The sequence below is a fragment of the Trachurus trachurus genome, assembly GCF_905171665.1.
Source record: "Trachurus trachurus genome assembly, chromosome: 10".
NCBI classification, from domain to species: Eukaryota; Metazoa; Chordata; class Actinopteri; order Carangiformes; family Carangidae; genus Trachurus; species Trachurus trachurus.
The window spans coordinates 28,068,671-28,096,285 of NC_139894.1; positions in this window are offsets into that span (position 1 = coordinate 28,068,671).

Below are 27,615 nucleotides of genomic sequence, written 5' to 3' on the forward strand. Positions count from 1 at the left end.
GCCTTTTGATTCATTTGCATATTGTTTGACAAAATAAGATTTTTAAAATAAGAAAATCTTCTGACTCTCCAACTCGCTGTTTTCCATTTTCCTTTACCATGTGAATGCGTCATGGTAGATGATGTAGATGATGAGTGTTTGCCTCTGTGCTGGAGGTTGGGTTAGAAAAGCTTATTCAATTTTAGATCCAAATCACGGATGGCAAAATACTGCAGCTGGATTTGTGATGCTCAGACATGAATGCATTTCTTCCAGAAAATGTTTTCAGTTTTTTTGGGGGGGGAAATTGGGGAACATAGGACCCTTTTTCGGTTGTGAATGTTAATGGAGTCGACATAGATGGCAGGCTCATACCATCTATATGCCTGTGTCAGAACCATTGTGCATGTATGTTGGTGAGCACACGTATGTGACTCGTCCATGTGAGCAGATGTTTCTGAAAAGAAACTTTCACTTGCTCATTATAAGCAGCTCTGAGCCTAAACACAGCGGCAACAGTTTGAAGGACATTGAAGTGTAAATACAGGCCTTTCATAGTTGAGCTGCTCGCTGCCTCCAGTCACTGCGGTCATCGAGAAAATGGATTTCACTCCTAAACAGTTCAATAAGGACAGTCTTTGTGACAGGGTGCATAGGTGAAGCTGACACCTATGAGCTAGAAAAGTTTCCTTCACTTGTTTAGTAAGGAACAAGTGCAAACGGCCTTGTGTAACGGGCACCATCATTATGTTTTATTTATCTTTAACTTTACAAGAGAAATACCAATCGTTACACATTTGATGGCAAAAGGCTTCAATTTGTGGCTCTTAGTAGCAATCTATCTGATGATGTTCAAATATGTATAACCTACATATTTATTTTAGAGTCATAAGCTCAATAGAAATCTACTGTACATGAATCAAAAATATAGAAGATATGGTGAAAATGAACGAGATTATACTGGATGTAATTTTATGAATTTTTAATTTCTATATAATCAAAAGTAAAGAAATTGCTATCTACTGTATAGCAGTCTGTGTCATTCAATCATAATCTGAAAATAAATAAATATAAATGAATTATTTATAGTCAGGGAAACTATATTGTATATTAAAAAATCAATGCGTAAACACACACAAAAAACTGTTTTTATTCACACAACTTTACACCCTGTTTCTTATTCAGCATCATAAAGCCTCCTTTCTTTGGTCAAGACATCTCTTTTTTTACATGGAGTTACAGTAGGAAGCAGCTAGCCTCCTCCACAGCCTCCTGGACAACCCGATGTGGACTAAGTCTCTCTCTACACTGCTAGACAATGATGGCTGAAGCTCCTGACAAGAAATCACATCTGCCTTGGCCTGTGTCATTCAATCGTATCATCAAAGAAATATAATCTTATAAATATTATTATAAATAATATATACATAGATTATTTAAATGACTTATATCAGATAAATCTCATCTTATGACATCATATCAAAGCCACAGTTCATCCTTGTTGGATCAGGTAGTAGTGTCAGGATAGCGTGAAGAATAGAGAACAGCCTCGGGTAGTATTCATATTGCGGCACATTATAACATCACATCAGGTGTTAGCTCATCAAGACCCACCTGGTGTGTGTTTGTAATGTGTAACCAGTGGGTGGTTTCTCCCCCTCAGCAGCCAAACCTTTTTCCATACCAGTGGAAAAGTGTAGAAGTGTAGATATAGTACTGTGTTACAGTCATCAAAATAACCTGCATAGCTTAATGTTCACTGTAAAGGGTTCCTACATATTTGAAATTTCCAAACTCCAGACCCTAATTTCCAGAGTTCTCTGTAATAAAAATTCAAATAATTTGTGATATTTGAGCAAATAAACATTTGTTTTCATTATTCTGAATATGTATGCCATTATGTAACAAAATAATTTCCAAGAGATTCTAGCTAGGTACAATAGCGCATACAAAATAATCAACCCAAATAATTTCAGATTAAGACTAAACCCAGATAAGTATTAGGATAAATATATTTCTGTACAATACAGTAGTTTCCATTTTCCATACTTTTACAGACCTGGAAATGTATAAAATCAAATTCCATACTTTTCCATACTGAGATGAGTATATTAACATGCGATCGTACTTTTGTTGTTGTTTTTCTCCATCAATATTTTTTTGAGATGAATTCATGCTGCATCAGTTATTATACTGTTTAATGCTTATGCATGTAATACTGTTTAATGCATATGCAGATAATAGAGACAAAGACAGAAGGTCATCAGACAGTTGTTTAGATGTTGTTGGAGAACCTACGTTTCCAATCTTGTATTACCGTACATGTGTATGCCACCTGCACCTGTGACTTCTTGTGCATAGGGCAAACATGTTTTTCACAGCTTAGTAGTGTTTTGCTTTTGTTGCATAGAGGCCAGGAGGACATATTCTCTTCCTACAACCTCCCACCTTCAGTATTTGCTCTTGGTGTGTGGATCCACGGGGCTCAACATTTGTATCATAAGATTTCCAGTGCACAGCAGTAAGAAATAAAGTAAGTGGGCTGCTCGGTGTCATCCAGGTAGCTTCTCATGCTGAGCAGCACTGTGTGAGGAGATGTCTAGAGCCGTCCGCAGCCATGCTGAACATAGCTGCACACAGCCAGAGACACAAGGTAAAAACCCACAGAGGTCTGCCTCAGTATGTGAAAGAAGTGACATCATCCACCCATCATGCACTGTGGGTATCCTCTGCTGTATTTCCCCGAGGCTCTCCTCAAGGCCTGACAATAACGTTAACACACAGATTTTCTATTCATGGCATGTCCCTTTCTGTCTCATTCATGTACTCTCCCATCACCCCATCCTGTCACACACATACACAAACACTGGTGTCTGTCGCTGTCTTAGTGATTCACGCACACACACACTCACCAATATTGTACACACACATACAGAGGTTAGTCATATATCATCAGTTGAGGTTTAGAGGACATGTCACTGTGTCTAAGTCACACAAAAACTCATCAGTCATCCAGCGGGAGACGCATGTGGCCTCTGCCTCCACCTGCTCACTACGTTAAGTGCCTCTTAGTGTGTGTGTGTGTGTGTGTGTGACAAGCCCTCAGCCCACGCCTTGACCGAACACACCCTTTTATTTATGTAGCTGGATTTATTTACCACAGTATGTGTGTGTTTAAGTGCATATTTGTGTGTGTGTGTGTGTGTGTGTCAAATCACCGGTGCTCCGACAGTGATACCAATTGTCCAGATTGTCATGGTGCTAATGAATCATTTAGCCAAAACGTAGCCTACACACACACACACACATATGTATACACACAAACATAGACACTCATACACACACACACACACAGTGTGTGCTTGCCAAGGTATCTACAGGTAGATGACACTTTCATTGCCACCCACTTGACACCTTTTACCTTTTTAATTATTGGACTCATCTGAACATCTGCTGCTGTCAACATGTGTATAATTCATTTGGGTGCTTCTATGTTGAGTCGTATGAAGAACAACAACAACAAAAAACACTGTCTTGCTGTCATTTATAGCCACATGGTTCATGTTGACATGCTATGTAGTTCTACATTATCCACTGGTTTTAAGTTGTTTTGTTAATATTTATGTCTTAATTTTGAAATCTTAATTTGAAAAGTGCTATATAAATAAAGTTTATTATTATTATTATTATTATTAATTTATTTATTTTGTATTTGGAATTGATAGGATGATGAGTAGCAAGTGAGATGGTCGGATCAGAAACGGAGATGTCACACCCAGCAGGACACACACACACACAAAGGCAAAGTTGTACGAAACCTGACTGAGCGTACTGTAACAGCTAATCAGTTCTATAAGTGCAGTTTTGTAGTGTTCATCTTACATGCCACACTCACATTGAATGACAGGGAAGGCTAACAAAAGAAACCACTGAAACAACCTATCACACAAGAGAAGCTATTTTTACATTACACATTGTGTATATAGCATTAGCTGTCTAGAAGAACTATGCGTATAGGCCTACTCAAGGCTAACAAATGTGTTGAATTGATTTTCTTTCCCACTGGAAATTTGCAGAGCAGTAAGTTTTGAATACTTAAATGGCAGTGTTTATAGTGTTTTTTTTTTTTTTTTTTTTTACATAGAGTTAGCATGCTAACCAGCTGTCCCTGGCCTGTCTCAGTTTCTGGTAGCAGCTCATGTTGGCCTCCCATCTACCTAGAGATGTGACATTGTCTGACCCAAACAACCATACAAGTCTTAAACCCCCTGCTACTGGTCCTACAGTAGGTTGTCACGGTTACCATTATAAACATGCAACTGTACCATGACCACTGGACCGATTTTCACTGTCAATAACAGTCATGACTTGGTCAAGTTTAGGCAGGAAAACTATGTTGAGATAAAGATTGTGATTTGTGTTAAAATTTGTTTTTCCTCATAATGAAAGATAATCTTTGTTGTCACAGTTGCAATAAAGACAAAATTCACAAAGTCCTTATGACGGCCTCTGCTGAGGATGTCCATGACAACACACCATGTGATACGTGTAGAAGACAAGGTAGCAAACGTGTCCACAGGCAATCTAGGTCTTACTCACCTGTGGCTTGGGGGGAGACACTGAAAACCAAAGTCCTCTTTGAGTGTCAGGCCGGCACCCTGCTTGGCAAGTGAGCGTCATGTGTGCTAAGTGTGTGCATGAGTAGAGGAATAAGTAACAAATTGTAAACCGCCGAAAATAAAAAGCTCTCTATAAACGTACCATTTATCAGCATATTCCAAGTAGCTATTTTGCAAATTTTCAAAGAGAAAGAAAATCCATTCAACGCATTTGTTAAGCCTCAAGGATATGCACGCATGTGATTTGGCAGAATCTCAAAGTGCCACATATTATTTGTTTGCTGGATGTTGTAAATAACTTGAAGCAGGGTCAGAATACTTGAATTGGGAGATCACAGAGGACAAGAACACAAACAATCTGTGGCATCTTCCTCGATGTAAGCCTTGACTGAACATTACCTTTGAGTGATGCATGTTGAAGGTTTGTAAGGGAGGACATTTTATCATAATAATAGTATGACCATGAACATTACTTTTAGTTTTCTGCTATCCCTCTGCTCAGACACATTATTATCTACAGTGGACAGCTTATTAACCTTAATGTCAGGTGCTGGAGCGTCTACATATCATGAGAAAAGATGCAATTTTGTCCAGTTCTGGTCTCAACAGACTCCTCATCTGAGTCTGGGTCTGATTGAAGTATGTTTTCCTCTCTGATAACTACATACTATTTATGTCTTTCAAGTTTGCACGTCCAACTTGAACTTTGACTCTCCAACATTAATGTATTCATGAATACATTACATTACACAGTGTGGATTTCTTTCACAGGTTTGAACTCTGCGAACAGAAACTGCTGGCAATTAACCAGTAATCTACAAAACATCTTAGGCAGAAATAAAACTTGATAGGAGGATACATTTACTTTAACTGGTGTAGATGTAACGGAGGTGCACTCACTCACCCATAAAGGACGTGGAAACCGGCTGCCAAGTGCTCATTGAGTTCTTGGCAAAACAGTTTGCATTGTTGCGTGAGACCAGGGTTCGAATCCCACCTGGGGCAGTCCGTACCGAGAAACACAACGCAGAGGGTCAGATTGACGAGGGCTACATAGAGTCAACAGCTAGATTTCCCGACTCAATCGACTGAATTAAAATCTGAATTTTGTGTTTAAAGTGGTTTCGTATGACACAGGCGGAATTCATTACGGACTGTGAACTAAATTGAGAGCAAGTGGAGTGTAAAATATATTCATCTTAGAAAATGGCATACTTTGTTTTTCAAAACAAAAAAACAAAACAATATCAGACTTCTAATAACCCAGCAGGCTATAGCAGCAATCAGTGTGTGTGAATACACAAGGTGTCAAAGTTGGGAAGTGACTGAAAAGCTCAACTGAAGGACAATTTGAAGCATGTCAATCTTAATTGATTTAAAAAAAGAAAGAAAAAAATGAGTGCTTATGACTACAAGGTAATTTTGAATTTCAACATAAGTGATTGTTCCTTCTACTTAATTCTTTCCCCATTCATTAACGTGCTGTCAAAGGCTTGTCTTTGTCTCAAGGTCACAGTACATCCTACATGTGACAGCTTTATGATGATAGGCGTGTGTGACCGAAGACTGAACATGATGGTTTTGTTTGAACAAATATGTACGCTGCGACGGTAACAGATGTTAATGGGGGCTTAGTAATTACATGGTAATAGGTGTCAGGTCTGCCTGCAGATACACTTTGAGGGGGCGGCTTGGTTATGATTAATTACCACATAAATGTCATGGTGTGACATGCACAGGCAGAGGTGAAAGGGATAATACATGTGTTTGCACTGGATCCTGTAATCTTACCCAGCAGTGGTAGCGATAGTTTCATGGCGGCTTCAGTTAATCTTCCATCTGTTTTTTTCTTCTTCTGTTTTTAATTTTTCAGACGTTGTGAATGGTTCACTAATTGATAAGTCTGAACCAGGAAGCAGCTTAAAACGCCATGCTAGCAACTCGGTGAGCTTCACATTATGCACAGGTGGTGCTGAATGCTAAAGAAAGAACGCTTAGCATGCCCAGTGATAATGCTAACATGTAGGTACAATGCATGTTTGTTTTTGTTTTGTTTTTTTCTCATTTCAACGGGTTAGCATGTTAGCTTTTAGCAGTAAACTCTAAAAACTAAATATAGCATGCTAATGGGAATGGAGGTATTTTTTTCAAAAACCCAATAGTTTACACCTGTTTGACCTGATTACAGTTCACTCAGTAAGTAAAGTAGGCTACAGTAAGCAAAGACTTGCACATGCATGCAATAAACATGTATGTTTACCTTTGAAAACCACCTACAAACCATTTTTATATTCTTCCTTCACTCTTAGTGTTTTTATGTCCTTTCGTATTGTCTATTTCCCCCTGCTTTCCTCCTTATTTAATAATAATAATGGCTTAGATTTACAGAAAGCGCTTTACAGAAACCATTATTCATCCATACCACTTGCCATTTGCGCACTCACCGGTTGCATCATTACGTAACCTGATAATTGACATTTGTCAATCACTTTTTTCAACCTTTTTTCTTTTTCTCAGATTGAAATGTATCCACAACAGACAAACATCATTGCTTACTTGTTTTGTCTTATGCAAGTCTTGCTGGCAAGCGTCTTTGTTCTTTGTATGTAAGTGAGACCAACTATCTATCTATCTATCTATCTATCTATCTATCTATCTATGAGCAACTTCAAAGAGAAATAAAACACAGACAGAGCACAAATAAAATTTGAGATTATTCGCAGATTTTGATTGACAGAGGTTCAGATCGGTGAGTCAAATTAAGCCCTGCCCCCAGTGGGCACTCAACCTGTTCAGTGGGTTTTTAAGCACCGGAGCACCCACGAGATCGGCGCCTATGATCTGCGGTCAATTGCGAACAACATACGAGTCAATCTCTCACATCACATCACTTTTATTGTTTCTCTTCTGTCTTACAACCAAGGACATATATATAGGTGTCACACTGTCCTTGCTTACAAACAGCAATATATCAGAGCTCCCCCTAAATGTCTCAAAGTTTCTTTCAGGTGAACTTGTGTCATTCTCAGTGGAGCTTGGCTCCCGTTAGCTCCCCCGTAATTCAAACACTGCTCACACCCAAAATCTTGTGCTTGTTAGACAATACCAGCAAATCACAGTTGGAACCTGCCGTGATGTGGAAGTATATGGGAAGTATAAGTTTCAGACTGAACAGACCTCTGATGGAAAATATTCAATCAATCCAATTTTATTTGTATAGCAGCAAATGACAATACAAACAATCTCAAGGCACCTTACTTTATTAGAGAGAGAAACCCAACAGTTCCACAAACAGCAAGAAAGAAAAAAAAATCTAAAGCAATGACACATGAAAAATCCATCCAACAGATGTTGAGACCTTTCACTCAAAAAATCTGAACTTGGTGAGACGAAAAGTTCAGAAGCTGACCAAAGACTTCAGGAACTTTCATCATCATATATCTCTGTAGAAAGCTTCTGTGCCAATCCATCAAGTAGAATATGAGATATATCACTTGATGTGTGAAGAGTGTTAGAATAATCAAAGTCATTAGGTCACCATGAAGTCTGTAACAAGTTTCATGACAAAAAAAAAAACTCCCAATAGTGATTCTCATAAAAGTGAGCAACATTTAGATCCCTAGAGCCATATCTGAAAATGAAATAAATAGTTGTATTCTTGAACACACCCACTTTGCTGCTTAGTTTGCACTAGAAGCAGAGTAGTGATAGGTTGTTTTGTAGCCGGATAAAGGAGGAAGGAGTCCAGTCATGCATGGACATAGTGTGCTATTAGGTGAGCATTGTTTTGTTTTTTATTCTGGCTTTGATAGAGTCATGGCCAAACACAGCCCACAGGTAGCTCCTTATAATAACCAATTGTTTAAAAAAGAGAAAGGAAAAAAAAGATTCATCAATGTGGAGCAAGACACTGTACACTTATGATTTACTGTAAAAACCAGCTTGTAACTCTTAAATGTGTGTGCCTGCTGACACCATACACTGTGTGTCTGACAGCGAGTGTACGCAGCATTGTGTGGCTGTCTGTGTGAGTGTATTAGAGCATCCTCCTCTGTTCCCTCCTCACCTGCCATTTGCCACTAGGGACACACAGGTGGTAATGGATGTTTTGTATCCTAGGAAAAAGGTTTTGTCTGGCGTCCTAGGAGAGAATGACCTGCCATCGCCATTCAGCAATCTGCCCAACTAACAACCTGTGTGTGTGTGTGTGTGTGTGTGTGTGTGTGTGTGTGTGTGTGTGTGTGTGTGTGTGTGTGTGTGTGTGTGTGTGTGTGTGTGTGTGTGTGTGTGTGTGTGTGTGTGTGTGTGTGTGTGTGTGTGTGTGTGTGTGTGTGTTTGTTTGCCCTATTTGATCAAATTTATTTCTGCTGTTGGGTGTAGTCACTGGGGGGAAATCGTCTCCAGGAAAGAAGACACTGCTGTCAACTTGGTCACTTTGTTGTAAGATTTAGTGACTTTTCAAATCCCCCGATGACTTCATTTCTCTCAGCTAACTGGTTCATTTTCCGCGCTATTAGGAAAAATTATTAACGTGTTAAATCCCAGAGTATTTGGTACAAAAATTACATGGTGGCTGATGCTGTGTCGAGCTGTGTGCTTGTAATTGACAAAGGGTTTGATGAGCTTTTCCCATTAACTGTATCTTCTTTTTCAGTGGTTATCAAACAGTGGGCTACAACCCACTGGTGGGCTGTCACGCAAGTTAACACACAATTAATAGCAAAATAGTACAGTTTTGATGACTATAAATAATATTTTATACAAATGTAAGCATGGTTTTGTGTAACTGTTTTGTGATTATACCTTTTTATTATATCCATAGTGTATGCATACAGTGTATAAACTGTGTGGACATAGATATTAAAAAGTGATATTTATTCACAAAACATACAAGGGCACAGACAGGGAACTGAGGACAATGTGAAAAAAGTGCATATAAACATATGCATAGACAGGGACACCAATACACTATTCAATATGCATCTATGTTTCTATTTGTTTAATAAAGTAGATGCATACATTTCCTCTGAAGGAACTATTCTTTTTATATGTTATTCATTTTATTGCTTATCGTTTTCTGATAAATACTCAGAGCAGCAGACAAACACAGGGATTCATGTGAAAAAGTACCTCTGAACCCTAAAAAATAGCCTGAAACAGAGCTGAGGAAAATGCACATGGGAGATAAAGAAAAGATGGAGACACAGAGGAGCTGTGACAAAATGTTAAATTTGTTTACCCTCAAAAGAACCCAAAGATATTCCTTAGATGGAGAGACAGTTCACATCGTTTCTGTCATTCCTGCCTCCCCCTCCGAGCACAGCGAATACAAATCCTTGATATAAAAAATTACAAATTTAGAAAAAGAAATGTTTGTTGTCAGGAAAATAGGAAAATAAATGTAGAAAAAAACGAAGTGCATTGTTTTTCTTTTCACCTAGTGTCTGAAAATGCAGGATATTTTCTCTCGCAAAGGCTTTAAATTGCATGTGATAGACCAGTAAATTATAATTTGAGCATAACTGATTGAAAGAAACACAATAGTTCTCCACATCCAGTCCTCTGCTACATCTTGGCTCTGATAAAGCTACATCTTCTCGGTCAGATGTGACAGTTATATGCAAGAAGTTCAGGAAGGCGTGTGAGAAAAGGAAACTGTATCAAGCAGCTCTGCTTGTCAAACTATAAAACACTTGCACAAACATCCTCCCAGAACTTGCCACATCTGATACAGAAGTAGAGTGTTGGATGATTTATTTTTGCTGTTAGATGACAAAACAAACATTTTATTTCAGGCATATTGACACAAAAAATCCCAAATCCAGTCATTGCAGTGGCCTCTCCACCTCCCTCCGTCACCTGCCATTTAGAAGGTAACGTTTTAGACTAAGAGCTCGGTGTTCTGCTTTAATGATTCCTACATTATGTAAGTACGACTTTTAAACCTTTTTGAAATTGGAGGTATCTCCCACATTGAATTGGAACCAAAGTTACCAAGTGCACCTGGACCATCGGCCTTCATTTCCATCAAACTGCTCTGTTCTGACTAAAAGCTTTGCCTGGCAGTGTGGGAGGCTGTACTCTGACACTCTGATCAGCAAAACCATTTTCCTTTGAAAAGCTCCATATGCTTTTTTTTTTTCTAAAGTTACCCAGTTGTTCCACAGATGCCTCTGAAGCCACTATAAATATTAATCTGGACACTTTATCTGAGAAATTACATCTGATCATCTACATCTGCACTTACCAGACTTTCAGGTTAATAGAAACGATCCTGCTCTCTGGGCGCATCTCTCATAGTGGAGGAATGACCCATCTGTAGGTTAATGTCAGCAGAGCAGTATAATGAGGAAACTGTTTAACTTGACTGGACTTCCTTTTTTCCCCTCTGATCAGTGAGCAGCCATACATAAAAATAAGGGACTGCCATCTTTACACTTTGTTTCCAGATCTATCATTCACCTTAACAAGCTTTAGAGAATTAATCACCTAGGCCTATAGGTGAGCAGCAGTCCTTAGATCTGGGAACCTCAGAGAGCCATTGAGAGCTGCAGCACTTCTATTCATTCATTTATTTATTTGCTTTACCATATTATATTTAAAGGTTATAATTTTTTAATCAAAACGATACATTTTTCAAAAATAATACATCCACATAATGTGTAAGAGGGGTGCAGAATAAAAGTAGGGCCTATTAATTTTACTGAAAAAAAAATATAGTATAGAAATAATTGTTTTATAAATTTTGATGGGTCCAAAATATATAAATATTTCCATTTGGTTACGTTGGTAACGTCGAAATGAAATCATCTGCACCAACAGCATATGTCACGTGAGGCGGAGCTCAGGGGGAGCCAGATCGTGATAGCTCTGTGGAGAAATGGCATCGTACTAATGCTAATGCTAACTATCGGTCAGCCAGTACTGTAACGTTTCCAGTGCAGGTGTGATGCTGCTGTCTTGTTGGGTTTGTCTGCAGGTGAGTTAGTGTGAAATGATTCAGATTTTCAGTCCGCTGTCAATACTGGCGCTGCTGCTCGTTAAATACGATTAGCGTTAGCATTAGCTAGTAGCTGCCCCTATAGGCGCATCTGGCAACCAGTAGGGAATTGAAGGTTGAAGCGAGAGCGGGCGAGTGTAAGTACAGCACCTACTGGCTGGGAGGAATTAAACTTGTAGCAAACACCTTTAAATTAAGAAAAAATAATCTTTATTGCTTGTGGAAGAAATGTTCTGCTAAATAACAGGTAGCCTATATAAAGATGGATGAAAAGATGGCTCCACGAGCACCATCTTGGCAGTGTTTGACTTCGCCCACTGACCAATCCAAAAACAGTCAGAAAGGTGGGACATGTGTGGAGCCAAGGCTTTACTCTGTGTGTAACAAGCATACACACTATCCACTTAAAGTGGCCACGACCTCAGTTATGTAGAACTTCTGGACAAATTAAAAGCTAGCCTATATGAATATGCATATACCGTAATATGAAAATATATTGATCCCAGCCCTATAAACCTGAAGAGTTGTTCTTTCCTTTATCATTTTATTTCAGTTCATTTTCAAAAATCAGGTATCTGATGAAGATGCCTCCTGGGTGTGTGCTGATACTGGAGAGAAGGACATGTGGGTCCTCCTGTCTACCTGCTGTCACTTCCCCCTGATGTGACTGTCCCTCCGGTAGCTATGAAACTGAAAACAGGAATCTCTCTTGTGTTGTTACTGTTATTGGTTCATTGTTTTCTTCATTTGTCTTGTGTTTTCTGGATCTACTGTAACTTCTCACAGACTTTGTGCAAACAAGTCAGCAAGTTAAACGAACACAGCTGAACCAATAGGTGCCACATTTACTGTAGCCTGAAGATATTTTTGCAATTTTATTTTCTTGTAATTGGCTAAATGTGACTCAGCCATAATTAGCATCCACTAAGATGAACTTTTCTGTGTTTTCTATGTGCATTTGCCCACACGATCATCTGGTCAGATGATACATGTCTCATCAAAGAGGCTAGAATCATGATTCGTCAGTGGATATGATGGCATATTTTTTTCTGTAGAGCATTTAAAAAAAGAAATAAAAAAAAGGAATATTTGACATAAAAGCCACAATTATCATTTGGATCCATGTGCTCTTGTGATGACAGAGACAGGACTCCACAGGAGGAGGAGGAGGGACCCTGCATCGCTGTGCCTCATATAGAGCAGAGCTTTATCGATATGCACACAGCTCCTGTTTTCAGGGGGAATAAAAGAAACAACCTTTTCTTGCCCTTCATTCCTTATCATGCCCAGGACGAAAGTAAAGAAGTGTTGAGTTTGTGTGTGAGGGAGAAGTAGGGAAGGGGAGTGCAGCGTCTGGGCCTGTGTTGGGTTTACCCAGCTGACGGAGCTGTGAGCAGAATGGGCTGTGAAACCGCCAGCAGCGTTATCGACAAAACATTGAGAGATTAGAATTTATAACACCTCCTCCCTCTGCTGCGCCTTTCTCCTGTCAGAGACGCTAACTTCTCTGCAATCCATGGGAGGGGATTACCAAACTGTTTCTCACATCGCACACACACACGCACACAGAAAGAGGGAGGGAGAGAGAGAAAGAGAGAGAGAGCAAGCTATGAACTGCAGTATCTGGACACTTACAAACACACTCTTGATTTCAGTGTCACAACTGCAAACCACTGAATTAGTTTGGCAGACTTATTGATTTCACACAGGGCTCTCTGACTCTGTCTGGTTGAGGGTTATTGTTGCCTGCAAAAAGAACAACATGGCTGGAGGGAGTTTTTTTTTTTTTTTTTTTTAAATCTGTAACTGTTACTCAGTTACAGATCTTTTAAAAAAAAGTCAAAACAAAGAGTTTCTTCAAAAATCCTTGTCTGGGTCAGTCAGTGGATGAGTGCCTATAAGGCTTTGAGCCTTTGTTCTGATTGGCTGACTGTTTTCTGGGTGATCAATATACTGTACAGGGAGACTCAGCTAAAGCCAAGGCTCAGTGTGAGTACATTGGATACAGTACAGCAGGGGTGCTCACACTTTTTCAGCCTGAGAGCTACTTTTAAAGTGACCAAGTCAAAATGATCTACCAATTTGTGGTCGTCCAGTTGGGGGGCCAGTTGGGGGGGGGGGGGGCGCTGCAGCTGCATTTACCTTGCGCCCCTGTCTGTATGTGAACCTGTGTCTGTCTATGTGCGGGCAGAGATGAGATATGGTGTTTTTTTTAATAATCATGCTAGGGTTTCACCATCTCTCATCTGTCAGCTGTCAGCCTCTCAACCTGCCGCCTCTCTCGCGTGCGGGCGGGCGCACCGCACGTAAACACACGTGAGGAGAAAAAAAAAACTTTTTTTGTTTTCTGTTATTGAGGAACACTGATCAAGCTGTGCGTACGCACAACTCCGCGCATTATTCCATTGATAAATCACACCGGACCAAAGAATGGTGCGGACATGAACACACCTCATATTCCACCCCCAGAATGCCTCAGCACAACCATATGGTCAGCACGTGCATAATTAAGTAGCCATGTGCGCTCTGGAGCGGCAACAAATTAACAACAAAGACAACGGGGGCGGAGAGCTTGATTCACCCGGAATGATGCTTCGGCGGACCTGCCCTCGCTTTTGCGGTCGGTTCTTTTACAGTCTATGGGTCGGTTGTGAGGAAAAATGCCTGCTGTCCAGACAACTGTGTTTTTTAATTTTTTTTTTTTTTTTTTTTTTTTGTTCTTCATCACGCGATCGACCCAAATGTCTTCGCGATCGACCGGTCGATCGCGATCGACGTAATGAGCACCCCTGCAGTACAGTAACAGTACACGCCCAGTTTTAGACACATTTACTTTTTTGTCTTTATTATACGGAGCACAGGCTTTATTTTATCCAGAATGTTACAGACTTTTATTAAGGTCTTTATGTCTGACTCCCCCTGTTTGATATGTACAGACATTTATAGTCATTACTGTGAAGCCTTACAGACTCTCCATCTCCCTTGAGAATATCTTATGTTTGGTTCTTCCTCTGTCTCCTTTAGTACTAATGATACATGTACTCTATTATATTATATTGGAAGTGCCCTTCAGTTCCTGAGCAGCTGGGAAACCAGACTGGCTCAGTGGACTGCAGCTCAGCACTCCACTGAGTAAAAAATACTGTCAGTCAGTCAGTCAGTCAGTCAGTCAGTCAGGATTATGGGGCTGGACTCCAGCCAACAAAGCTGAGATTTAAAGGTTATAGCTACAACTTTTTCGTCAAAACGATTAATTTATCAAATATAATACATAGAACATAATACACAGAGCTATCATGATCTGGTCTCTGATTTCTAAATTTCTATATATTTTGGACCCATCAAAATCTATAAAGCTATACGTCTAGAGGGGTGTAGAATAAAAGTATGAATTTTACTGAAAAATATATGTATTTATTTCTATAAAAATGTGTGTGTGTGTGTGTGTGTGTGTGTGTGTGTGTGTGTGTATGTATGTATACACACATATAAATAGAAATAAATATCTTTCAGTAAAATTCATACTTTTATTCTACACCCCTCTAGACATATAGCTTTATAGATTTTGATGGGTCCAAAATATATAGAAATTTAGAAATCAGAGACCAGTTGATAGCTCTGTGGAGAAAATGGCATTGTGCTATTGCTAATGGTAACTAACGGTCAGTGTGAAATGATTCAGATGTGTTTCCAGTCTACTGTCAACACCGGAGCTGCTGCTCGTTAAAGAGGAACTAAGCAGGATTTCTCCCGTGGCTATTCTACATTTTTGCCTTAATTAAAAAGCTCCGGAGTAATTGCGATTGTTAACTACATGACTTGTGACTTATTACGAGTGACAATGGACGCTGCTCCCTATAGGCCTACCTGACAACCAGTCTACAACTGAAGGTTGGAGCGAGAGCGGGCGAGTGCAACACTTGCTGACTGGGAGGAATTAAACTTGTAGCTTACACCTTTAAAGATTGTTTAGAAACATCATCATGAGTTGATGGGAAAAAAAGAAAAGAAAAACAACAAGAACCATCAAATACCTCTGTGCGCCATCTTGCAGGAATTACCATTGTTACACAGTTAGTGTCTATTCATAAAACTTCAGCCCATGTTTCACCATGTTGTTGCGCGGACAATCAGCTTCTCGCCCATCAGTTATCTTTTTTTTTTTTTTTACGGTGTGTGGTGGACGGCTTTCGTCTTGTTGGTTGGGTGAAAGTCACTGACAAGTACTGTAAGGTCAAAGCTGATGCTGCTTCATCTTTTGTGCTGTGAATATCAGCAAGGCCAAAATCTATTAGGAGAACTAAATAGCAAGTTCCCAAATGAAACCACATTTACTTGAGTGAAAGGCATAAAAGACTCACCAGATTGAAAAAAGGCTTTTCAGGTTTCCTCAGGTCGCTCTATTTTTCGTGGGCCACAGACCGTGCACTTTGCGCCCTTTTCTGGCATGAAAATACTTCACTGATACGGTTGTTTGAGAATTAATTAATAAGGTCCAATGCTTGAGCTTGTCCTTGGAAACAGCATCTGAGAAAGTACTGACACCACAAGGACCCTTTATTCATATCACATGATTTCCATGGGCGGAGCTGTGTTGGAACTGCATGGTTCAAATTAAATTTGACCCTTTTTTTTTTTTTTTTTTGAAGTGAATTTCTTATTGATTTATTACATTTTCTGCACACATCCTCCAACATATTGACTGATGAAGAAGATTCATCAGGCTTTAAACAATCTTTAGTCCAATAAAACCTTCTCTCCATCCATCCATCCATCCATCCATCCATCCATCCATCCATCCATCCATCCATCCATCTTCCATGTCGTGGCTGCAGGCTAAAAAATAATTTAGTTCAGGGAATACAACGCATGAAAACAATCTGAAACAGGTTAGAATAATAAAAAAAGACATGTGGTTTTCCTGGTTGCTCATCTGGTTTGGCAAGCACCTTTCGACTTGGTCTTAATTGAAGAGGCCACCTGTTTGAATCCCTGTTCCCTATTTAAAAGAACAGCCTTTGATTTCCGATACTCGGTGCTGGACGCTGATGTGCATTGATCTTGGAGGTCAGCTTGCATCTGTCTGGAAGTTTTCCTTGGTTATCTCTCCACCATTTGAACTGTTTAATCAATTTCCGCTCATGTGGCCACCTCCACAGAGGTCGGCTTCATTCCCACGGACCCGAAAACTTCTTATTAATATCAGCAGCTGTGGAGGTGGAACATCAAACTGCTCAGAGGTCTTGCAACCTTTACGTTATATTGATCCACAGCCGTCAGCCAGGTCAGTTCTACAGTTTGAAGGTCTTGATCTGATGTTTGATAGGTTGCCCTGTCCCTGAGGAGGGGAGACAACTAAACATTATTTTCCTGTTGGGTACAATAAAGCTGATCTTATCTTGTTTACTTCACAATTCACTTGAATGACTTCTCTCATACAAAGTGAGGTGCTTTGTCTCTCTCTGAAGTTTTGTTCAAAGTCACCTGAGGGTAGAAAAGCTCAGACATTTCATGATCTTCCTTTTAGCAAGACATGTGTAAAATAAAGTTTTGACAAACAAACTGTGGAGCTTTGGATGGAATTCAGTAGAAGAACTGTCACACTGTGCCTCTCTCTGATATCCATTATTTTGCCCTGCAGTTGCATCAAATCATTTGCATTGGTGGATGTGATTAGATGAAAGCAAACAAGTTTTAAACAAATGTAGTAATAACCCATTGTGTAGGACCAGCTCCTGTGCAACAGATATCAAAGGAAATAAAATTGTAATCAAAGCTTCAGTACAACTGAGGATGTCATGGCGTCTTCATGCCAAGGACACCCAAAATAGAACAGTGTCCTGCCAGGGCCCCCCACCAATCAAGCATAAGCTGTCGTCCACCCACATACTGTGCAAGGCCCAGCACCATCTGATCTGGATAAAAGCAATACTGCATTATCCAATATGTACCAAAGTTACTGTCTTAATTATACTTCTTTTTCATCTTATGGCATTATTTTCAACTTTTACTTGTTGAACCTCCTTGGTTTTACTACAAAATGTCAGTAGAATATTTTCTATAGGCTCTTTGTGATAAAAATAATAATAATGGGACATGACTCTTAAAATTTACCAAATCCACTGAGGAAACTACAAAGTTTGCAACATTTGCTGTGTTCACTGCTAATCTGCAAATAATGAATTAGCATAACTCACAGCACAGGAGGACTTTTGGATCCCACTGTAAATACTGGCCTGCCTGTGGATTCTTAGTCTTTGTAAACTACTTATGACTTTGTACAGTTTAGCAAAGAAAACAAAGGCACTGACACAGGCTCTCAGCAGCTCTACTTTGCGTATTAGGGGAAACGATTCCCGTCATTACAGTGGTTTGTGTAGTGGGAGTGATTTGTTTTTACTTCCAGTTTGTCTTATTTCCTTTCACTTTGATTGTCTGCCTCGCCCTAATGTGTGTTCATGTCTGTCTGCCAGATGGTTTGTTTTCTTTTGTTTCAATTTACATCATTGCACCAACCTGCCTTCATGTGTGTCTGTATTTGGTCCAGAAATCCTAAACCAGCAACATAAACTCGGACAATGGAAATGTATAAAGTGTTTAGTGATTTTAGTTTTTCAATCTGCAGAGGGTTGCAATTTACAACTCAATTTTCAATAGACTGTCAATCCCTTACAGCTTCTGAGAATGAACAGATCAGGAAAAAAAATCTGTAGTGAAACAATGACAGAAGGCAGTTAAAGTGAAGGGTCTAAAGTGTTGCATTTAGTCTTTTTCATTTCATCTCATGCTGTGGTTTCACTGATGTCAACTGTGCTGCAACCTGTAAAAACCACAGAGCCACCATAAAACCGAGATTTACAGTGAAGTGTTTCCATTAACCCTTCCTTCAGGTAGTGGAGTCTGCTGAGCTGTTACATTACTGTAATCACCACTATTGGACAAAAAATAAAAAAAATGCATCATGATAGGACAAGTGAAAACACTGCAGAGAGAAAGGCAGATGGAAATATATTTTAAAATGATCATAAAGCCTCTGCTACAGCGAAAGGATCAAAAGTAAAACCTCAGCATACTCACACCACCCATTAATATGTCCTAATTTAGCCACATACATGTAAAATGACAGTCAGACGAACCCATTTATAGGAAAGTAATGCAGTAAATCAGGACACTTGGATGCTCTGTAAATTCTCTACAATAACAGTTGAGTCATAAATAACAGCTGGGTGTGTGACCAGCTCAAACAGAGGCCACACCTACAGCAGATGTTTCACATCTGGGACGCTGGATGTCGGAGCCCTGATATCACACTTGATGCTACACGTTCATGGTTCTCATATTTAATAGTTATCAAATTTAAACATCAATATACAGCATGTCAGAGCAGGCCCACCGGAACAACCCCATGGTGAACTTGATCTCCCTCTCTCTCTCTCTTTGGGGATTCCATTTGATTAAATCTAAACGTGATCTTACATTAATATTCTACCAAACCTTCAATTTTCTCTATATAACTCTCTATAACTAATTCACACATCCTTTTGCACTATTTGCCCACAAGTGTCACGGAGCAGCAGCAGTAATTACAGTAACCTCACGTGTTGCAGGTGTAGCTGCTGGGTTGAACTCTCTCCAGGGGGTCTGTTTGACACAATGACTGTTCCCCTAACATCTTTGATTATCATGAATATAATATACGCATTATGATCATAAACCATATCATATTCCGTCACTGCTGTATCAGAGAAAAAAAGACTACATGTTTGGCTTCAATATAAACCTTTATCATTTAAAACATCCACATTGAAATACACACTAGATTTTGGAAAAGCTGCTGAGGTCTGGTAAAGTAAGGTCTGTTACGATTAAATTACCATCCAAAAATGTTCACTTAAGCATCGTTCTTTTGTACAAATCACATTGATATATACATAAAATACAAAATGTTTAAAATAATCTAGACATTCTTAAATATAACTGTTTTGAACACCCACCATCAGAGCTGGGTTGGGACGGCTGTGGTCTGAGTCTGAGCAGGGATCCAGTTACTCTTTAAATGAGGCCTGCCAGTGTGTTTGAGTAGCTCAAGACAAGTGAATCATTGTCTTTTCTTGTGATTGTGTGCATTTCTCATGGCCGAGGGTTTTGTGCTCCTATGACTCCCTCAGGGGTGAAAAATGGCTCATTGTGGCGACTGACAGCATTCTTACTTAAAACCACTGCTGGCAGCGGGTGGGCTCATTAGCATATGGCTAGCAGGAGTCATTTGTTTAAATAAGGAATGGCTACAAACTATGACACAATGTTTTCAGGGCAATGAAGGACAGTGTGGAAAATCTTTCTCCCTGGCAACTTAGGTCAATGAATTACAAAGTTAGAGAAAATCTAAAGTCTATGTGACCATGGTCTCTCCTTGGTGTTTGCAAAAGACTTACTCTCACTCAGAAGTGCAGGGTACTTTCAGCCAAATCTCATGATTGAAACTGCACTACTACTTGCCTTTTACCCTTTTCTCTATATTTCCCATTGGCTTTCCTTTTTCTGTGACAGCCTGTCATTCTCTCTCCTCCCCTGCCACCTTCCTCTCCTTCTCTGCAGCGAAGCCCTGCAATCCATTTAATATCCACTAATAAAACTCGGGAGAATATGTTACTTACCTCCCTCGCCACACTCTGGCTGCAGAACGACACTTTATATGAAAATGAACGAGTCTGAGTAATTGCGCCGGCCAACAGTGCGCATGCATCAACATGCATACAGAGAGAGAGAGAGAAGGAAGGAAGGAAGCGAGAGATATCGAGAGGACCGGGCAGAGCGAGAGGTCAGTGATAAAGAAATAGAAAAGACGAAAGGAGAGAAAAGGTCAGGGAGAAAGAGTGGGAGAAACAGGAACAAAGGCAGGGTAGACGGGAGAGGTCAACGGGAGACGGCAAGCAAATGAGCAAGTGAAGAGAAGAGAGAGACAGACGGGGAAAAAGGCATTGTGGGAGGAGGAGGAGAGGAAGGAGGAAGGTCAGTAATGAAGTGGCAGACAGGCTGCCAGACTCCCCACGGCTCTGAAACACTGACTCACACACACTGATGGAGTGGATGGATGGAAGGGGGAGGGAGAGATGGAAGGAGAGGAAGAGGAATGGCCAACACGGAGGCTGCATGGCAGGAACGAGCGACTTGGCGGCGAGAGAGCTCCAGCGGAGAGCTTCAGAGACATTCCCTCTGAAAACAGCACAGAACTGCTGTCTGTGCTAGAAAACACAGGTAAGATACAGTGTCATCAGCGTGTGTTTTGTTATTAAACATTATTCGGGTTTTGTTCATTATAAGTGTTTCATTTGGTCCCTGTTCTTCTGTATCTTGTGCGTCTTTCCCTTTGTGTGTGTGTGTGTGTGTGTGTGCAGGTTGGGCGCGGCTGCTCCCTCCCACACACCTGCAGCTTATCTGCCCTGATTGGCACTCCCACCACCTGCAGCTTAACGACCGCTCTCTCCCTCCACTCTCCACCGCTTCATTGTTGACCCACTGCTCAGCCCTCTTGTCTTTCCACATCTCTTGTGTTTTTGCTCCTGGTTTTTACCTGCTGCCTTTCTCCTTTTGCCTAGAGTCCTGGAACTCGTAACTTACTCGTAACTAAAGCTAGGGACACACCGAGCCGACCGTCGGGCGTCTGGCCTCGTCGGACGGCGTCGGCAGCTCGTCTGTTTGGTGTGTTCCTCTCCGTCGGGGAGCCTCGGGTCTTGTCGGATCTCGTCGGGGCCGATTGAACATGCTCAGTCGGGACTCGTCGGCCGTCGGGAGAGTAGACTCGTCGGGTACTCTGATTGGCTGTGTGCTAGCTATGGCGATTCTGATTGGCGGTGCCCTAAGCGATTCAGCGCGGTGTGTGGGAGGGACGGAAGTGACCACAGTAAACAAACGGTGTCCTAGCCTGTGCTACAGTAAAAATGGTATACAAAATAAAAAGAGGAGTAAAGCAATATATTAAGCGGCAATATATATATAAACATCAAAGATGTTCAATCAAACCCACATAGTTTGAAACAACGTTCAAAACACACATAGCTCACAACTAAGCATATAAAGCCCGCTAGCTTAATGCTAACGTGTAATGTAAAACACCATAGACGGGCTAACAGAAATTAGCATCGGCTATCGCCAATTCGCGGCAACCGAGCCACAGCAGCTAAAAACTGTTTTAATTTCGGCTTTAGCGCTGTTAAAACGTGGCTGGTTAAATTGTTTTGGGGAGATAAATGTTGGTCTCATTGATGAAATTAACTGTGGCAGTGGCATTAGTTTGTTTGAATGAACAGTGAGCAGAGCTGCCCCTGGTCTGTATTGGTCTGTATTTCTATGGGGGAGTCCTCGCCACTCAGTCGCTCTGGTCGGCAGTCGGGGCAGTGTGTTTCACTTTTTCCTTTCTCCCGACGAGAGGCGACAGACTCGTCGGCCAAAAGCCGTCGGCGTCGGGACGCGTCGGGAAGCATCATGGCGGTGTGTTCCTGGCTTAACTCTTCAAAGCATTCTAGACGCACAACGCCAGAATAACCAAAAACATGGCGGACCAGCCCTTACAGATAAAACACATGTACTTCACGAATCACGTTATTTTACCATGTGGTTTTGGCCCAATTTTATGTGAATCACATGTGAACCCATTTTCCACATGTTTTAACATATGTTACCATGTGCACATGTGGAAAATGGGTTCACATGGGAATTCACATAACATTGGGCCAAAACCACATGTTTCCCATGTGCAAAATTTTGAATGTTCATGTGGTTTTTCTGTAAAGGAGAGGCATTAAAAAATTACAAAGGGCACATAACAATAAAAAAAGAAGCATTTTAAAGTAATGAAGCAGATCATTTAAAATCGTAGAGAAATAACAACATGAATTTACTATATTCCACAAAATTCCTAATTTGTAAAACTAAGTAAATATTGGTATCCCTTACTGATTCTGCCCCTAGCTCTGTGTTTTGTCTGCCTCTGCCCCACTTCCACTTCTTTATCATACTTTCTTTGGCGTAATAAACTTTCAAAACCAGGTCCATCTTGTGTCTTCCTTTGGGGTTCAGTTTGTTTCTGGTGAGACCTTAACAGACATAGATTGCTAGACATTTATGAGCATTCACATTTTTGACATGGCCTCACCCAGTTTAATTTCACCATTAGCATTTAGGCTTCACTGATACTAAAGTGTTTTAAGTCTGCTTTAAAACTGCATCATTATAAAAAATAAATGTTTTGGCTTTTTTAAATATTCAATGATTAGATCGACACCAACACCATACGTTTATTGTGAGCGTGAACTGAGCCATTGTGGCAGAGCAGAAAATTTTTTTGCTCTGACTAAAATTCAGCAAAAACATTTAATTTTGTAGTTCACACATTAACACAGTGCTTCTGTGTTATTTTACCCAGATCCATGTGCAACAGAAATAAGGAATAGAAAAACAACAACAACAACCAATCTTCCCATGAAAGAGTGTATCCAGCCATTTCAAGCTATAATGCAAGTTGTGAGATATGGTCGGTGCACACAGGTTAAGCCGGTATAGGTCACTGCACATGCCCAGCAACCTAAACATGGCAGTAAAACAGCTGTCATTTGCTGGATACAGCTTTGATTTGCTCTGATACAGCTTGAATATAATCCACCACCAACACGAACAGTATGTTTATACTTTAGCCCACATATGCTCCATGTGAATTTACTCCCAATTTGCTTCCACATAACACTCCTTTCTCAACTGGGCCCACACTAATAATAGGGCACATTTAGCAGTGATGGAATATTTAGCAGAATCCCACCAATGAGCGAGACAGAGGAGCATCCTCACTACATATTGCATACAAATAACATTTATTTGCAACTCAACTCCAGCTCGCTCCGTAAAATGTGTTGTTAACCATGCTGATTGGGTCTCCTGAGACGTTGCCTCACGTGGAGTAAACAGTGGGAAACATCAAATCACCTCCATGTTTGTTTTGCTGTGAAGTCAGACATTATCATATGAGAGTCAGTGAAGTCCTAACTTGCAGAATTTCCACTGTGAATTTATTTAGTATAAATGCCAAATGTGTGGTCCTCTGTGTCTCCACTGTATTGCCTGGTGCCTGTGTTTTATGTATGTCGCCATGTCTGTGCTTCAGATTATAAAATCCTCCTCTATGCACCAAACCTCAACCCACCACGGCTGTGATTTCTTTTTCTCCCTCTGTCAGAATCGCATCATGTTCACTCAGGCCTCTCCTGCTCTGTGCAGTGCATATGTAATGTAGAGATAAGCCTGGCAATGCACAGCTCTGTGTTCTGAGACAAACAACAAGGGGATATTAAAGGATTTTAAAAAACATTATAAATAAATCCTTATATTCCTCAAAAGTTGTTATATTATAAAATATTGCAGAGGAGCAAAGAATGATTTATTAGCCACAAGTTTCTTTGGAGTCTGGATGAAAACCCAATGATGTCCTTTTTATTTAACAGTTCACCCTGACCACCTCTTTATGGACCCTGAGTGGTACACAAACACATCATAGGAAAGTAGAGATACCACCTCATGGTTGTTTGTCCAATAAGGAGCTAAGCTGCATATGGTCATAATGATCAGAGTTTGCTGAACATTACAATGTCACAGTGACTCAACATTTGACCTTGTATATAATTGCATCACTTGTGCATGAAGCCATTAAGATGTTGACACATTACCCAGGCAAGCAGCATTTATGATTAGACACACACAATATTTTCTGCTGAATTTCATGCAACTGCAGTCATGGTCTGCAATATCTCAGACTCTTGTATCAGTTTTTACATACACACAATTTCATTTTTACATCCTCAATAGCATTACATTACCCCCCACACTCATATAAGTTTTTCTATTTTTTTAGTGTGTCAAATGCATTAACAAATACATTATAAAATCAGCAATAAGCTGTGACTCTTCAAAGTTAATGTAAATAAAAAATATTACCATGCATTACTGCTTCAACTTTTTTGTGATACTTATTTTCCAGCAGTGTAAAATGTAATTGTCCCTTTCTAGGACCATCCATCCATCCATCCATCCATCCATCCATCCATCCATCCATCCATCCATCCATCCATCCATCCATCCATCTCTTTGCCACTTATCTGTGCAGGGTCACCAAAGCCTGTCCCAGCTGACGTAGGGTGAGGACAGGGTACACCCTGGACAGGTCACCAGTCTGTCACAGGGCCGACATGTGGAGACAAACAACACACTCACAGCTAAGGCCCATTTAGAGGTGCCAATCAACCCATTGTGAATGATTTGAGACTGTGGAAACAAGCCAGAGAACCAAGAGAGAAACCAGAAAAACATGCAAACTCCACCCAGAGAGTCTCCAGGCCTGGGAATCCAACCCAGAGCTTTACTTCTAGGAGGCGAGTGTGCCAACCACCCAGGCCCGGCTCTAGCCATTTTGGTGCCCTAGGCGAGATTACTCCCAGGCGCCCCCCCCCCCAACAATGATCAATAATGATTATAATGATAACGTAGCAGTGTATCTGTATGTCCCCTCTGACCCCGAGATACACAACTTGCACAACAATCAGTAAAATGTCATTAAAGCAGATATCAGTGGAATGTTTTTGTTAATATAAGTCCTAAATAGTCCTATTTTCCGTCAGCAATCACTTACATGAAGTATTTCAGCCTAAACACGAGTCTCTCCGTCACTCTGCTCTGCTGTAACCCGAGGAGAAAATTTTCCTTGTGGGATACAAGTGTTATCCAATGAGGAGAGAGAACGGCATGAAGGGCTGTGTGTGCAGCCAAGGGATGCGCGTGAATGTGGTGACGTAGCACGAGGACCAATTGATGCCTGACAAGGGCGGGGGCTGCTAACTCATGGTGCGTTCAAAGAAACTCGTACTTTGTGTTTTTCCTTCCTGTGAAGTCATACCAGTTCGATCTGGTACGAGTTCACGGGTCGGAAGTTACGAGTGGCCGTTATAGGGAACTTTCACAGACAACAGGATGGTAAAAACACGAGCTACGGGTTACCTGGAACGCTACCAAGTCGTAGTTGTGACTTGAAGCTGTAACTTACGGTTTCAAAAGCCTGCCTTGAACGCAGCATTAGCCGAAACGGCCGTGAAGCTGATATCTGCTTTAAGTAAATCCTGGGTGAAGACATGAAAAAATTAGTCTACAGTCATGAGAATAACCTGTTGTGATGCTTGAAATGGGTATACGAAAGTCTTAGCTTCACAAAAGCAGTGGAATATACTGTATGAATAAAAGCTAATAGATACGTGTGGAAAACAAGTTAAAATGAAATTTTGTGAAATTGCTTTTTGAGCATAAATGTTATCTGTCATTCTATTTTCACCAAATGTCTCAAATGTAAAATAAAAGAAGCTAAATATTGACTTAACATTACATTTCAAACTTCATGAGATGTGTGTAGCCCTAAATGAGAAATTAGCTTTTTTTCTCCAAACAAAATATCAACTAAACAGACAAAAAACACAACATTTACAATATTTAACCTATATATAATGTACCCTCCATGTGTTGTCACTGTGGTGCAGTTTGAGAGGTAAAAAACAAATGGTTGGAGAGCTCAGCAGGTCTGGAGCTGGAGCTGTGGCCCTGCTGTCTAAGCAGGCTGAAGTCTCAACTCTCTTCTTTTTTCAATATCTTCCTCATCAAATGAGTCAGAACTTTCAGCCGCTGAAGCACCTTCATCCTCCTCCAACCCAACCCCTCCTCACTGCTTCTCTCTCTCTCTCTCTCTCGGGTTCGAAGCGCTTCACAGCTGTTCTTTTGATTGACAGGTCGTCAAGGGCGGCGTAAAATGACCCAAATATAAACAAAAACATATCGAGACGGTCGCGCAAACGAGCCGGCATTTGCGCCGACTTTGAGGATTAATGCAACCAAGTATCCACACATCTAATTAAAAATGTGGCGTTTCTAACAAGAAAACGGCCTGAAAGCATTCCTACTGCAGACAGGTACCTCTGCTGTGTGTGTGACTGCGGGGAGAGCGGAGGGCATGTACCAATGGGCATGTGGGGGAGAGGGTGGGGGGGGGGGGGGCGACTTAGTAAGTAATGTTGTAACATATTATATTATTACTTTTTAATAGGTATTGCTTTGCATTTAAATTAACGTGGGGTTATTTTTTGTATTAAGAAATAATAGTACCAAGTAGTTATAAAAATAGTGAAACTTACACTTTATTTTCTTTCCCATTTGTGGCGCTGGCGCCCCCTGGATGGACGGCGCCCTTAGCATTTGCCTATACGGCCTATGCCACGGGCCGGCCCTGCAACCACCACACCACAATGTCACCCGCTTCCAGCACCATATAGGAAAATCGCCTCCTGACCTGTCATGGCTTCTGTTGTTAGAGACCTTTTGATTAACTAGAGGGTTAATTGAGTTTTTGACTAAAAGAGCAAGATTTAATAAACCTATTAGAAACCTCCAACCATCTGTGAAATGAAAAGAAAGGAGGCTCTCTGATAACAAATGTACGAGACTCTGAATGACCTAACAATCTATACACGTCACTCTACTGTAAATCTGAAAACTAAACGATGTGTCTCTAAATCCTTAATCTCCTTAATATGCTTAAAACCTCTTGGCTGGCAGCCCTTCCAGATCAAAGTCCCGGGCTACTTCAAGCCCTGTTTATTCATACCTATACATTAAGAGGGCGCAGCAGGCATCTTAGGTTGGCTGCATGTTCAAAGTGAAGCCTGATTATGACTTATATTGCCTCTAGTCTTACGCCCCCATACTTGACGACGTGGCTTTAAAGGGAAGGTTATGCTTATGCCCGTGAAAAGGAGTAATAATCCATACATGAAACCCAACCTCCCAAAGTTTTAAATAAAAGTACAAAAAAAGATTTAAAAAAAAGGCACAGGCACATTGAAACCATATCAGTGATTTATGAGGCAGCACAAACTTGTTCTATAAGCCCTGTGATATTCTCATTATCAACAAATCCCATGAAAATCTCCAAAG